This window comes from Pseudophryne corroboree, chromosome 5 (assembly GCF_028390025.1).
Source record: "Pseudophryne corroboree isolate aPseCor3 chromosome 5, aPseCor3.hap2, whole genome shotgun sequence".
NCBI classification, from domain to species: Eukaryota; Metazoa; Chordata; class Amphibia; order Anura; family Myobatrachidae; genus Pseudophryne; species Pseudophryne corroboree.
The window spans coordinates 375,076,224-375,092,009 of record NC_086448.1 but is presented as its reverse complement, the minus strand read 5'-3'; the positions used below and the strand labels follow the sequence as shown (position 1 = coordinate 375,092,009).

General features: G+C 43.4%; 1 protein-coding gene across 1 annotated transcript in view; it reads left to right on the top strand.

Annotated features, from left to right (window-relative positions):
* The window catches only part of TRIP13 (thyroid hormone receptor interactor 13), a 436,692-nt gene that overhangs the window by 306,858 nt on the left and 114,048 nt on the right, over positions 1-15,786 (top strand). The gene's annotated exons all lie outside the window — the stretch shown is intronic.

Genomic DNA, 15,786 nt, shown 5'->3' with positions numbered 1-15,786 from the left:
GTCAGGTGTCTCAGTCCTTGTGTTAAACAGTGTCCCAAATATTTTACCTTAGTTTGGCATAATTGCAACTTGTCTTTGGAAACCTTGTGTCCTGTGTCTGAAAGATGAAACAGGAGCTGTTTCGTATCCTTCAGGGATGCCTCCAATGAATCAGAACACAGTAGTAGATCATCCACGTACTGTATTAATACTGATCCACTCACTGGTTGGAAAGACTGTAAACAATCATGCAAAGCCTGAGAAAATATACTTGGGCTATCTATGAATCCTTGTGGTAATCGAGTCCATGTGTATTGGACTCCTCTGTATGTAAATGCGAACAAATATTGACTGTCAGGGTGCAGAGGTACCGAAAAGAAAGCAGAGCAGAGGTCAATAACAGTGAAAAATTTCGCAGTGGGAGGGATTTGCATTAGGATGACAGCTGGATTTGGCACTACGGGGAACTGACTCTCAACTATTTTGTTAATCCCCCTTAGATCCTGCACTAGCCGGTAACCCCTCCCCCCACTCTTTTTCACAGGGAAGATGGGACTATTAGCAGTGCTGGACGTTCTTACCAGAATGCCCTGTTGTAGCAAGCGCTCTATTACTGGGTAAACTCCTAACTCCACCTCTGGCTTCAGAGGGTACTGTGGGATTTTTGGAGCTATCCTACCATCTTTCACTTGTACAACTACCGGAGCTACGTTTGCCATTAATCCAGTGTCCTGTCCATCTTTAGTCCAAAGTGACTCTGGTATCTGAGATGTCATTTCTTCTACTTGGGAGGGAGTCCTATTTGTCATAGTGGTATGTGACATTAATTTTGACGGGGAGTCTAACATGTCTCGTACTTCCTGAGCGTGATTCTCAGGTATGTCCAAGAATACACCTTCAGGAGTACAATAAATGACGCACCCCATTTTACACAGTAAGTCTCTTCCCAGGAGATTGGTCGGTGCCGATGCAGCCAGCAAAAAGGAATGCTTGGTATGTAAAGGCCCTATTGTAATCTCTGCTGGTTTGCTAACAGGGTAATGCTGGACTACTCCTGTTACTCCCACGGCTGGAATTGTCCTACCAGTGGTCCTCATGCCCACTGTCAAATTTATCACTGATTTGGCCGCCCCTGTGTCTACAAGAAAGTTTAATGATTTACCAGCTACATTGATTGCAATTTCCGGTTCACTTCCAAGACTTGCAATCAATTTTACTGGCTGCAGATTACAGGTATGGCCACACCCCTATTGGGTATGGTGACCTCCCTGAATCCCGCTGGCAGCAACTACTTGTGAGGGAGTTAGCTGGGAACTACCAGAGGTTTGCCAATCTCTGTTTGGGGGGTATCTTTTTGTTTCCCCTGCATGTGGCTCATTACTCCGTTTCTGCGGACCTTGCTCCCAATGTCGTGTGTCGTGTCGTTGTCTAGGGGGTTGGTATGAGTTTCGCACATTCTTTACTCTACAATCTCGTGCCATGTGTCCCTGTTTATGACAAGAATAACAAGTAACCACACTTGACTTACCCACAGGGTTTGGTGATACAAACAAAGGCTGCCTTGTGGTCAGGGCCTGTATACTTACGGCCATTAACTTATCACTTTGTCTGGTGATGTTCCTATCGTGATCAATAGCAGCCTCTCTCAAAGTAGCCACAGACAGACCTCGCCAACATGGTTGTGTGGTCTGTACCCTAGTCTTCAATGACTCTTTTAAACCATCCATCAGTACCGATACTGCTACTTCTCGATGGTTTATGTTTGTTTTAATGTCCTCTATGCCTGTGTATTTTGCCATTTCTGATAATGCTCTGTGAAAATACTCTGCAGCTGTCTCTGACTCCTTCTGTTTAATGGAGAATATCTTGTTCCATCTGACTACCGCTGGGAAATACTCTTTTAACTGTAAGTTTATTCTTTTTACATTGTCTTTGTTGTACACATCTGTAAGAGGTACATCCTGATCTAATCCGCAATCAGCTAAAAATTGAGTTGCGTCAACATTGGAGGGTAAACATGCTCTCCGCAATATCTGCCAGTCTTTATTGTTGGGCTCTACAGTGTTACCTAAGTCTCTGATGTATTTTTGACTGGCAACTAAATCTTTTCTAGGGTCAGGGAATTCAGACACGATGGTCCTTAATTCCATTCTGGAAAATGGGCTATACATGGCAATGTTCCTCACAGGGGTGACCCCTGTTGTGTCAGTTTTCCCATTTGGAACAGCTATTACCCTAACAGGATTAACTCTAACAACATCACTCTGTGTGGGTTCTACAGCCTGTGGTGAAATGGCTTCAGCATAGTGTATGGTGCCGTACTTACCTGTAGACACGACCTCACCTATCCCTCCGCTAGGGGCCTTTGTTACTAATCTCGTGGGTGGAGCTGTGCCTACTGTGGTCTCTGCTATGGTGGCTGCTAGAGAGAGCGCTGAAATTGTTGCCGATTCGTCTTCTTGATCACACTCCTGAGGAAAGTTCAAAACAGGGTACAACTTGCACGGGTTAATACTTGTGTTGGTTAATTGGTTAACATTATCTTTAACATTTATACAGTTGCTAAGTGTTTGTGTGTTACACCTTAGTGCGTCATTCTCCGCAACCAATTTCTCTCCTGATATGTATGGTGGCGGTGGGGCCGTGGCTATCAGTTTTCTGATTGAGCCAGATCCCGCCGCCTGAGCCAATCCGCTCTGTATGTCACCTTCCTGCTGCCACAACTGCAAATAATCGTAATGTTTGATTCGTCTCTTTGTTGATTTAATGAGACATATCCTTCTCCTTAAATTCGTTAACACTTCTGTGCTGAAGCTACCTACTCTTGGGAATTTCTCCCCGTCATGTACTGTCATTCTCTCCCATTCATCACATAAAGCTTCTGTGTGACTTCCGTATTTCTCACACATTACATACCTTGCCGACCCAATTGGTCGGTTCACTGAATCAACCCGAACCGAGGTTGATCGCCCCCTACCTGAACAAGTGGCCCCCATAGTTCGAAGGTGTTGCTTTATTTAACCAACCCTTACGCAAACCAAATGTCCAAAATAGGCTGACGGTGGCGGTTTACCGAGTACCCCACTCACTCGCCCACGCCGACCAATACGACCTGATCACACCGATATGGTGCTGGCGTACTCGACCTAGGGCCCCTGCGACCTGAACCTCTATTTACTGGAACCTGTGAGGGTGCTCCGAAGAACACTTACTCTTTCCAGTAACTATTGGTTGCTGGATAGTTCCTGAGTGAGCAGCGAACTTCCCTTAAAATAAAAAAAGTTACACAAATCACGTTAGAATGTACAAATAGCGTTTATGACCTTCGTACACAAATAGTACCGGTCAGGTTTACTAATGCACACAATTACGTGCGGTACAATCGTTTAGTACACAAGCAACTAATCTTATGTACTGAGCGACCAGTGGAATCGAAAATTTCGGCTGCGAATTCCTTCAGCCAGAGCTTATATGGCCTATATGGGTGTTGCACCAACCCTTTCTTGGTGTTGTGCCTGTGGACTGTATAGCGGACTTCCTTGTCTGCTGTACCTGAACCTGTTGGTCTGCTATGACCTCCTGGTCTGTTACAGTATGACCTCCTGGTCTGCTACACTCTAATGCTCAAATTGTATATTTAACCAGGGATGCCTCCCTAGCCACCATGTACGTCACTTACACGCATGTACCTCACGAGTACTCGACTTTTCTTGTGGTTCAACCTTAAAAATTGTAAAAACAAACACTCACTCACCGCATATACACTTCTGTTTCTATTTCTATTTCTGCGCAGAAATGTCTCTTTAGACCAGATGTGTTACAAATTAGGAGAAGGATCTATTAATTTAAATTTGGAATTAAAAAAAATTTTGTGCGATTTATCGCCTGGCGTTATTTACCGCGTGGCGCTACTTATCGCGTTGAGAGGAGAGAAAAAAAACTTGTGATTTGAGTTACGTGGGCGTACCCGTACGCTCCGTTGCGTAATATACGCTGCGTGCGTCGGCCCTTGGATTGCATACGCAAGTCTCAGTCTTTTGTTAGAGACACGTGTACGCAAAGCAAAGATCCACCGTAACACAATTTATACGTTTATCAACTATAGAACTGGCAAACAGGAGAGTGACATACGAAAATACACCAATGAAAAGGAAATGCAGATATATATGTGTGCGTGCGTGTGTACGCAAGACAGAAAAATAAACCGTTTTAAAAAGACACTATTGTTTTGTTCTTACCTCCGGTTCCCGGATTCCTTCAGCACCCTTTACTAAGAGAAGCAGACGCTTATCCAAACAGCACTACGAGGAATATGATCTCCCGCCCTTTGCTGCTGGATAATGTCTGCTGAAATTACCTAGTGCAGATATGTGAAGGACAGGGCGAGCCGCCAATTGATAAAGCTAAATATTTATCGTATATGATACCCTTTATGAGGTCTAAGAACACTGTACGCTATTTATGTATGAAGTACCGTAAGGGTACGCTAGTTGCGTAACAATCGCTTTGCCGTGATCGAGATGCTCAAGCGTCACGTTCACTCACGGCCAAGAGATCACAGGCAGGCACGTTATTGGCTGTTAACTAAAGTAATGATTCGCTATAGCGTAGCGAACGCTCGGGACCACGAGGAGATCACCAGCGGAGCTGACGCTCACTATATTAAACCTTTGTATCTAAACCATAAACAGTGTATTGTGCAGTAAAACCTTAGTGTAATGTTAGAGAGTAAATGCAACACAGTATAACCTTATTACCTTAAAAGCTGTTTGAGCGTCACCGACGCTCTGAGAATACTTAATACTATAAGAAACACACAGATACCGTGCTCAGGGTCCAACGCCTAAAATATATATTATGAATGCTATACTTGCAAAAGAGTTAAACACAATACAAGTCATACACTACAATATAACATAGACTACCTAACCAGATAACTACACAGGAAATACAATACAATACAATTTAAGGGAAAATGAGTGAGAAAGAGAAGGAGAGAGAAATTGAGAGAGATTGGCCCACAATAACAAGAAGATCAATATAGTTGCGGAGAAACACTTACGCACAAGGGGAAACGATCGCATGCGCCTCGATATCCAGCTCCCGATTATCAGCAATGAGAACCGTTGAAGAGAGTGAACTGGATATGGTCGGCCTGCCTATTTATGCCCCACACACAATGCAATTCAATGGTCCCTACAATCTTATTGTTCATTGGACACAGGAATTCGGCTTCGCATTATAACAAAAGGTCATAGGTTGATTCATACAGGTGGGCTGTGACTATTTCCAACAGCTCAGGTGGGAGGGAAACTGGGTTTCCCGCCGCATGGGTAATAAAGTGCAAATAAAGTAAATGTTCATATACTTCTTATGTCCATAACTATTCGCACGAGTGATTGATCTGCTTCAAACCAACACCGGAATATTTCTAATTAAATATTCTTCCGATGGATACTAAACACCACTGTATTACTCCTGTCTGACCCTTCGTATCAAACAAAGAGGGATTTCTCTGTTCATGAACATTCTATATTAACCAAACTTGCAGAATCTATCAAAGGGACCATGATCTACAAAATACATTATATAGTGAAAATATGTAATGATTGAGTCGCACGCTACGATCGCATAAACTCTACCGTAAATACGCATACCATGCGCCTGCGGGTGCCCGCGACTGTGAGTATGCGCACGTACGGGAGAGCGTACGCATGCGCAGCACGGACCTGTGTGAGGTGCAAATATGGTAGTGTGCATAGAGATATTTTTCTGACTTTGACAAGAGGCACAGAGGGAGGAGCCAGTTCACACCCATTCAAAGTCTTATAGTGTGCCCTTGTCTCCTGCGGATCCCGTCTATACCCCATGGTCCTTACGGAGTCCCCAGCATCCTCTACGGACTAAGAGAAAAGTATTTACCGGTAGGTATTAAAATCCTATTTTTCACTGCCTTATTATGACTTGCCCTTCCCTAGTCTCTTTCACCACCCTCCCCCTATCACTCACCTCACTTCAAACCCAACCTTCCCCCAGTTCTTCTGCAATCAGCATCAGCGCCGTGGTCTTACAAACACTTAAATATTCTACATGTCGTTATTAAGACAGCGTTAGTTAAGAACAAGTGTACATGTGCCAGAATATATTGTACGGGTTTTCTGATATATACATCCGGTCTCAGACCGTGCATTGTTTTTTATATATATATATATATATATATATATATATATATACATACATACATACACTAGTCCAGTGCAGTTTTATTGTCTGACTAAAATAATTATATGCATTGTTACTGTGACTGTGTGTGCCTGTATCTGCTGTGTGGATCTCACTTTCAGTGTATCCCAGCTATATCTAGGGTCTCATATAGGGCTTCACAGTATTTACCGATTACAGTGTATTATACTGTGTCCTCAGTCGCATATTACCGGATTTAGTCACTGGTGTTTGTGTACTGTGTACGTAGTCACATACTAGGGGATTTATCCGCAGGTATTAGTACTCTGTCTGGCTGTTTCATACTGAGACGCTCTGTGGTTGCATTCACTGTAAAAATGTCTAACACAAAGGGCGGAAAATCCGAGAATACTCCAGCATCCTGCAGTGCATGCGCCAAGGATTTGCCTGATGGGGAAGTTTTGCATGACCGTCTGTGTACTATGTACCATGCATCTCCCAGTCTGTCCGCTGCTCATGTTACCAATCAGGAGCCACCTTGGGCGGTGTTCTCAACTATGCTCAATACGCTTGTGCAACACCTTATGCCTCCTATGGGATCCCCTGTGCCATTGCAGCCACATCTTGTCCCTATGGTAAACCCACCTTGGGTGGATAATTTGTGTCTACCCAGTTGCAGCAATTAAATCAATCCATGGTTAGATATAAGCCCCAAGTCACACTCTGCTACTTCCTCCTCACAATCCATTAATATCTCAGAGGATTCCTCCTCTGATGATGATGATGATGATGATGATGGGGTGAATACTGTCCTTTCAGACACTGACTCAGCTGCTTCTGACGAGGAATCTATAACTCAGGTTGATGTCCCTGACCTAGTGTTTGCTATTAAACAAATTGATGATGATGTGGATCCCACTACGGTGTCTAAGATACCTGATACATTTAAACGTCAGAAGGTAACTAAAGCATTTTTACCACATTCTGACCATCTTGTGAAAATACGACAAGAACCCTGGGCTTCTCCAGGGAAGAAATTCTTACCAGCTAAAAGGATGTTAGCTCGCTATCCTCTACCTACAGAGTTGTGTAACAAGTGGGAAAATTCACTGCCGGTGGATTCCCGTGTCACCCGCCTTGTGGTGTCATCTACTCTGCAGGTCACCACTGTCACCTCACTGAAGGAACCGACAGATAAGCGTGTGGAGGGTTGCCTGAAGTCTATTTACTCCCTTACAGGTGCTGTACTTAGACCCTCTATAGCAGTCTCCTGGGCTGCAAAAGGAATTGAAGCATGGGTTCAGGCATTAGAGGAGGAGCTGCCTCAGGATATGTCTGACACTGCCAGGCAATACCTGTCTCATATTACCACCGCCACCTATTACATTCAGGAGGCGTCCTCTGAGACAGGTGTGTTGGCGACTAAGGCATCGACTACGTCCATCCTAGCTCACCATATTCTGTAGTTGAGGTCACAGAAGGTGGACCTGGACTCCAAAAAGACCCTGGAGGTACTCCCTTTTAAGGGGGACATCCTATTTGGGAAAGATCTCAATAAAATTGTGACTGACTTAGCGGCTGCTAAGACAGCTTTTCTTCCAAATACTAATCCTTCTGCACAGAAGGCAAAAGGTACCCCTTTTCGCTTCTTTCGACCTCAAGGGAAAGCAAAAGGTCAGGCATACCCGAGACAATCTCATGCTCCCAAAACCACAAAGCCCAAAGCGAAACAATCCTGGGCTGCCCTTCACCCTGCTTCTAAACATAACAAGCCTGCTGCATGACGGGGCGGACCTCCCCCTGGGGGACCCCAGGGTGGGAGGCCGACTTCTGCGATTCACCCAGTTCTGATTGAAGACCACTTCAAACGCATGGGTGCGAGAAGTTGTCTCGCGGGTATGCAGTCTCTTTCAAGAAACATCCCCCTCGCCAGTTCTGCACAACGGTTATCCCTTTGGATTCATTGAAGGCGCAAGTTCTACAACTGATTGTGCACTCCCTCCTGGATACAGAAGTGGTAGTGCCTGTACCTCTGTCCCAGAAAGGCACAGGATATTACTTTACCCTGTTTCTAGTCATGAGGTCTTTCCGGCCTATACTGAACCTCAAATCACTGAACAAGTTTGTGAGAGTGTCCAAGCTCCGTATGGAAACATAGCGCTCAATTGTCCTGGCTATGGAACCCGGAGACTATATGGTATTCCTGGATATACAAGATGCTTACCTGCATATTCCTATTGCCATATCGCATCAGCAATATCTGTGGTTTGCAATTGGCAACCTTCACTATCAGTTCCAGGCTCTGCCGTTTGGACTGGCCACGGCCCCTCGGATCTTCACCAAGGTTATGACCGTGATGACGGCTCATCGCCGTCGCTAGGGAGTCAGGATCCTGCCGTATCTAGATGACTTGCTGATTCTGGCAAACTCCCACGATGTCCTCCTCAGTTATCTACAACTGACGGTAAACTTCCTACCAGCCCATGGGTGGCTCATCAACTGGAAGAAGTCCTTGCTGGTCCCTGCTCGGAGCATGGTGCACCTGGGGGCACTACTGGACACACACAGCCACAGCTCGTCCGCAAGTGTTGATAGATTCGGCGATGCAAGTACTAGGCTTTCGACATGGTAGAGTATGCTCAATTTCATTTCTGCCCTCTACAAAGGTTAATACTTTCCAAGTGGGACGGCCTACCTCATCGGATCAGGTCTCACATGATTTCCTTGACTCCGGAGGTTCGTCTGTCGCTGACCTGGTGGCTACAGAACCACCAGTTGAGCAGGGGCCATCCTTTCTGTATCCCCAACTGGGTCCTACTGACTACGGATGCCATTCTGAGGGGTTGGGGCGCGGTGTTGGTGCAACACTCTTTACAGGGTCTGTGGACCATGGAGGAATCACTCCTCCCGATAAACATTCTGGATTTGCGGGCAGGCCTGTTCAAGTACGGTCAGACAACGCCACCACGGTGGCGTACATAAACCATCAAGGCGGCACTCGAAGCTGCATGGCAATGATGGAAGTGTCAAAAATCCTTTGTTGGGCGAAACGCCATCTGCCGGCAATGTCGGCAGTGTTCATTCCGGGAGTCCTCACATGGGATGCAGATTTCCTCAGTCGTCAGGACGTGCACGCCAGAGAGTATAGTCTTCATCACGAAGTCTTTCAACTCCTAGTGAACAAGTGGGGCATACCAGATGTAGACCTGATGGCGTCTCGACACAATCACAAAGTTCCGGTCTTCGGATCAAGAACCAAGGATCCTCAAGCAGCGTTCATGAATGCACTGGCAATTCCATGGAGCTTTCGGCTGCCCTACGTGTTCCTTCTAGGGTACTACGGAAGTTCAAGCAAGAAGGAGGAAAACTACTTCTAGTCGCTCCAGCATGGCCCAGATGGCATTGGTTCTCAGTGGTATTGTATTCTATGTCCCGCACCAGACACACATTATTCAATTACGATAGTGCATTAGAAACAAAAACCAGCTAATAATTATATTCCTCCTCAGGGATTTAACTTTGGGATGCTGGAGGTGCTCCTGCAATCAAAAATAGACCAAACATTAAACAACGTGTTTGTTGCAAAGAGGCAACAAAGAGAATAGATTGCTTTTTGGAGCACTCTTTTATAACAAATTTTAATATGTAAATCGATATGATATGATTATAATAGTTTAAAACGTAACCTTTCATTATTCCTCCTAAAATAAAAGGGGTATTTTGAGTGGCATAAATTTATATGTATATGTCACTCTGTAAATGCATAAATTCAATTGCATCCCCTGTAGAAGATATATCTATGTCTTAAATTAGATCAATTTTATATATGTGGTGAAAATATTAGTCAATGTAATCAGGATATACCCCTCTGTATCTCAAATACAGACCAATAATTCATACCTGATAACCCACAATTAAATAATTGCAAAATTTGTTCATAATTTAAATTGTTAGTTAACACAGAATTATTCATAAGTTTCAATATGTTAATGAATCGCAGCCAACAAAAAGCATTTGATATTATTTCCAGTGAACAGATCAAAAATATTTTTTTCTCTAAATCTGTATCTTAAACAGTCATGATTCAATTCCAGCTATATTTTCAGCTCAGTGCACTTGTGACATAAAGCCTATGTCTGAAATGTGTTACATTCCTAACTTGTATCATTCTTCACCAGGTTCCTAGATACATGTGTCAAATATGTTACATTTCTAGCTTATATCGTTTTCCAACAGGTTTCTGAACCAGTGTGTCAAAGTGATTTCATTCTGCTACCAATAACCATAAATTACATTCCTCATGATAACATTGGTTATTCCACTCTGCCTGCATGTGTGGTTTCACATCCCTGTTGGTTTAAACAAAGATAATTCCTCCTGTCAAGTACTAACAGGTACACATGGGAACTTTTTGGTAAATTAACCGGTGTACTAGTATCCCTAATTTTGCCCCCAATGTGGGCCAGTTTTCACTACCTCTACCATATTTAATCAAACACTTTCTACAAAAGAAACATGCATGGAATATTTTCAGAGAGTATTGATTCAGTGGTTCTACTGCAGTTCGTTATCATCTTAATGTAAACTTATTCATTTGATCAGCATGTGTCATATCCATTAACAAAATTAAGATGGACAACAAGGGCTATCCGGCATGGGGAGTTTGCATAGCAATGCTTCTTAATGCCTCTGCAGGTCAAACACTTAATGAATCATAAAGTATCACAGACACAAGGTATCATACTAAACTGCTGCACTGCAGTGTTGCTTTTTCTGATTACCATACTAGCAGTTTCATAAGTAATGTACTAATAGCAAGTCAAACACCAATTAATTCAATATTCTGGGGTACCCCTATAATAGGTGCAATAGCAAATGACCAACAGTGAGCTTCATCAATTTTTGTCACTGTGTAGTAAGCTATTGCTATAGTTTATGCACTGTTCGTCTAAACCATAGGCAAAATGTGTCTTATGATAACATCACATATCTATATAGCACAATTGTGTCCATAGAAAATAGTACAGTCCGAGATGTCGTCTTCCTCATCTGCTGCCCAATATCTTCATCGAGCGGATACTGGGTGAGAGTAAGGGTGATTGCCGGGCTGATGGAAAAATAGATTCAGCGTCACTTTGTCATCCTGTACCTGGTGTTAGGTGGATCCTGTTACCACTGGCATTGCAGGGTCCAGATTCGCCAGCAGGAGACAGGTGAACGCTAGGAAAAACAGATCAATAGTGCAAGATGTATCATGAACCCCTAGATGGAATTACTTAGTATTGATGTGATTATAATGTTCAGGCAACGTTCTCTAAAATGACGTAATTCAGATTGGGGCTGCCAATTGGATATATGATACAGAGGACCCAAGCTGCATATATAATCAGTTACAGGTTAGGGTTATTTCTGTCAGAGACATAGGACATGATCGCAATTTGTAAGGCTTCATTCATTGCCTGTGAACAAAAGCTAAATGTCCCAAACAGGTGTATGTAATGCAGAAATGCGGGACATAGTACCAATCCGTCAATATTCAGCTACCAATGTTACCAGTGCAGCTCAGATTAACCATTCATTCAGTGTTTTATACGCGGATTCCCCCTGCTGTGAGGTGCCGTGACCGTTCGGCTGCGATCCTCAGACTGAGACTGAACGTACGTATCACCAGTCAGCCTGACAATTGTGTTCTATGGACACAATTGTCCTATATAGATATGTGATGTTATCATAAGACACATTTTGCCTATGGTTTAGACGAACAGTGCATAAACTATAGCAATAGCTTACTACACAGTGACAAAAGTTGATGAAGATCACTGTTGGTCATTTGCTGTTGCACCTATTATAGGGGTACCCCAGAATATTGAATTAATTGGTGTTTGACTTGCTATTAGTACATTACTTATGAAACTGCTAGTATGGTAATCAGAAAAAGCAACACTGCAGTGCAGCAGTTTAGTATGATACCTTGTGTCTGTGATACTTTATGATTCATTAAGTGTTTGACCTGCAGAGGCATTAAGAAGCATTGCTATGCAAACTCCCCATGCCGGATAGCCCTTGTTGTCCATCTTAATTTTGTTAATGGATATGACACATGCTGATCAAATGAATAAGTTTACATTAAGATGATAACGAACTGCAGTAGAACCACTGAATCAATACTCTCTGAAAATATTCCATGCATGTTTCTTTTGTAGAAAGTGTTTGATTAAATATGGTAGAGGTAGTGAAAACTGGCCCACATTGGGGGCAAAATTAGGGCTACTAGTACACCGGTTAATTTACCAAAAAGTTCCCATGTGTACCTGTTAGTACTTGACAGGAGGAATTATCTTTGTTTAAACCAACAGGGATGTGAAACCACACATGCAGGCAGAGTGGAATAACCAATGTTATCATGAGGAATGTCATTTAGGATTATTGGTAGCAGAATTAAATCACTTTGACACACTGGTTCAGAAACCTGTTGGAAAACGATATAAGCTAGAAATGTAACATATTTGACACATGTATCTAGGAACCTGGTGAAGAATGATACAAGTTAGGAATGTAACACATTTCAGACATAGGCTTTATGTCACAAGTGCACTGAGCTGAAAATATAGCTGGAATTGAATCATGACTGTTTAAGATACAGATTTAGAGAGAAATTATTTTTGATCTGTTCACTGGAAATAATATCAAATGCTTTTTGTTGGCTGCGATTCATTAACATATTGAAACTTATGAATAATTCTGTGTTAACTAACAATTTAAATTATGAACAAATTTTGCAATTATTTAATTGTGGGTTATCAGGTATGAATTATTGGTCTGTATTTGAGATACAGAGGGGTATATCCTGATTACATTGACTAATATTTTCACCACATATATAATATTGATCTAATTTAAGACATAGATATATCTTCTACAGGGGATGCAATTGAATGTATGCATTTACAGAGTGACATATACATATAAGTTTATGCCACTCAAAATACCCCTTTTATTTTAGGAGGAATAATTAAAGGTTACGTTTTAAACTATTATAATCATATCATATATCGATTTACATATTACATTTTGTTATAAAAGAGTGCTCCAAAAAGCAATCTATTCTCTTTGTTGCCTCTTTGCAACAAACACGTTGTTTAAGGCATTGGTTCTCAGACCTGCAGGGTCTTTCGATAGTGTTCTCTTTTCTTCTCAACGCCCACACCTCCTCGTTCAGGGCCCTTGTGTCTACCCGGACCTGGCCAGACTGGCTTTGGTGGCATGGCTCTTGAAGTTTCACTCCTGATGGCCAAACAAGTCTCAGAGGCGATTATCCAAACTATGCTAAAGGCCCGCAAACCAGCTCCTGCACGGATTTATTATAAGGCCTGGAATTCTTACTTAACCTGGTATGCTGCTAAGAATTGCCATGCTTCCAAGTTTAGTACTTCCAGACTTCTGGCTTTTTTGCAGCAAGGCCTGGATTTAGGATTGCGCCTGGCCTCCCTCAAGATTCACATATCTGCCTTGTCGGTGTGGTTTCAGAGAAAAATTGCGTCTATACCTGACGTTCATACATTCGCTCAGGGCGTACTGCGGATTCTGCCTCCTTATGTCCCTCCTGTGGCTCCATGGGATTTGTCTGTTGTCCTGAATGCCCTGGAAGAGTCTCCATTCGAACCTCTTGAGTCAGTGGACCTGAAATGGCTCACAGCCAAGGTCCTTTTTCTGCAGGCTATTGCCTCTGCTAGAAAGATGTCAGACTTGGGCGCTTTGTCCTGTTGTCCACCTCTTCTACTTCCTCAACGCCCAGACCTCCTTGTTTAGGGCCCTTGTGTCTACCCGGACTTGGCCAAACTGGCTTTGACGGCGTGGCTCTTGATTCTTCACTCCTGAGGGCCAAAGGATTCTCTAAGGCAGTTATCCAAACTATGCTGAAGGCACGCAAACCGGCATCTGCACGGATTTATTATAGGGTCTGGAATTCTTACTTCACCTGGTGTACTGCTAAGAATTATGATGCATACAAATTCAGTACTTCCATGCTTATGGCTGTTTTGCAACAAGGCCTGTACTTGGGCTTTCGTCTTGCCTCCCTCAAGGTTCATATCTCTGCCTTGTCGGTATGGTTTCAGAGAAAATTGCATCTATTCCTGACGTTCATACTTTCACTCAGGGTGTTTTGCGGATTCAGCCTCCCTATGTCCCTCCTGTTGCTCCATGTTGTTCTGAATGCCCTGCAAGAGTCTCTATTTGAACCTCTTGAGTCAGTGGACCTTAAATGGCTCACAATCGAGGTACTGTTCTTACTGGCTATTGCCTCTGCTAGGAGGATGTCAGACCTAGGCACTCTGTCCTGTTGTCCACCATTTCTTATATTTCACAGTGACCGGGCAGTTCTTAGAACTCGTACTGGTTATTTGCCTAAGCTGGTGTCATCTTTTCACCTTAACCAAGAGATTGTGGTTCCGGCTTTTATCTCTTCTGGTTTGTCTTCCAAAGAGCGGTCTTTATGTGGTACGGGCTCTCTGTATTTACGTGGAGAAGACTGCCTCTATTAGGAGGTCAGATAATCTTTTTGTACTTTTTGGTTTTCACAAACGTGGCTGGCCTGCGAAGAAGAAAACATTGGCCAGATGGATTAGAATTGTGATTGCACAAGCATATGCACAGGCTGGTCTGCCAGCTCCTGCTGCTATTAAGGCCCATTCTACTCAGTCTGTTGGACCTTTTTGGGCGGCCCGCTGAGGCGCGTCCGCTGAACAATTGTGCAAAGCGGCTACGTGGTCCTCAGTGAACACGTTCATTAGGTTCTATGCCTTTGATACTTCCGCCTCCCAGGTTGCTTCCTTTGGATGCCGGGTTCTCATACCCGCTACGGCGCTTCGCCTCCCATGAGGAACTGCTTTAGGACATCCCCTATGTTTTCCCTGTGGAACCCAATGTACCCTGCTGCAGAAAATGAGCTTTATGGTTGGCTTACGATTGTTAAATCTTTCTGCGAGGTACATTGGTTTCACAGGGCGCCCGCCCTGACCCACCTAGCTTCTATGGGCTTGTATGGCATTAGCCGCTGGTACCTTCTCCTGTCATAAGAATGTGGTTCTATGTGACTAACATCTACTTTCTCTTTTACCTGCTACTGCATTGGACTGTTTAACGAAACTGAGCTCCAGTGCCTAGAGGCGGGGTTATAGAGGAGGCCCCAATGCACCCTGGGACAGTCTAAAGCACAGGTTCTCAAACTCTGTCCTCAGGACCCCACACAGTGCATGTTTTGCAGGTAACCCAGCAGGAGCACAGGTGTATTCATTACTCACTGACACATTTTAAAAGATCTACAGGTGGAGCTAATTATTTCCCTTGTGATTCTGTGAGGAGACCTGCAAAACATGCACTGTGTGGGGTCCTGAGAACCGAGTTTGAGAACCTATGCTCTAAAGTAAATAATATATGTGTGGTTGTTGAATTATACCATTGATTTGAATTGTAGGTGTTATAATTTTGCTATATGGTCTATTTACTAAGCCTTGGAAGAAGATAAAGTGGACAGAGATAAAGTACCAACCAGCTCCTGTCATTTTTCAACAAACAGCCTGTAACATGGCACTTACGAGCTAATTGGTTGGTACTTTGCTAGCG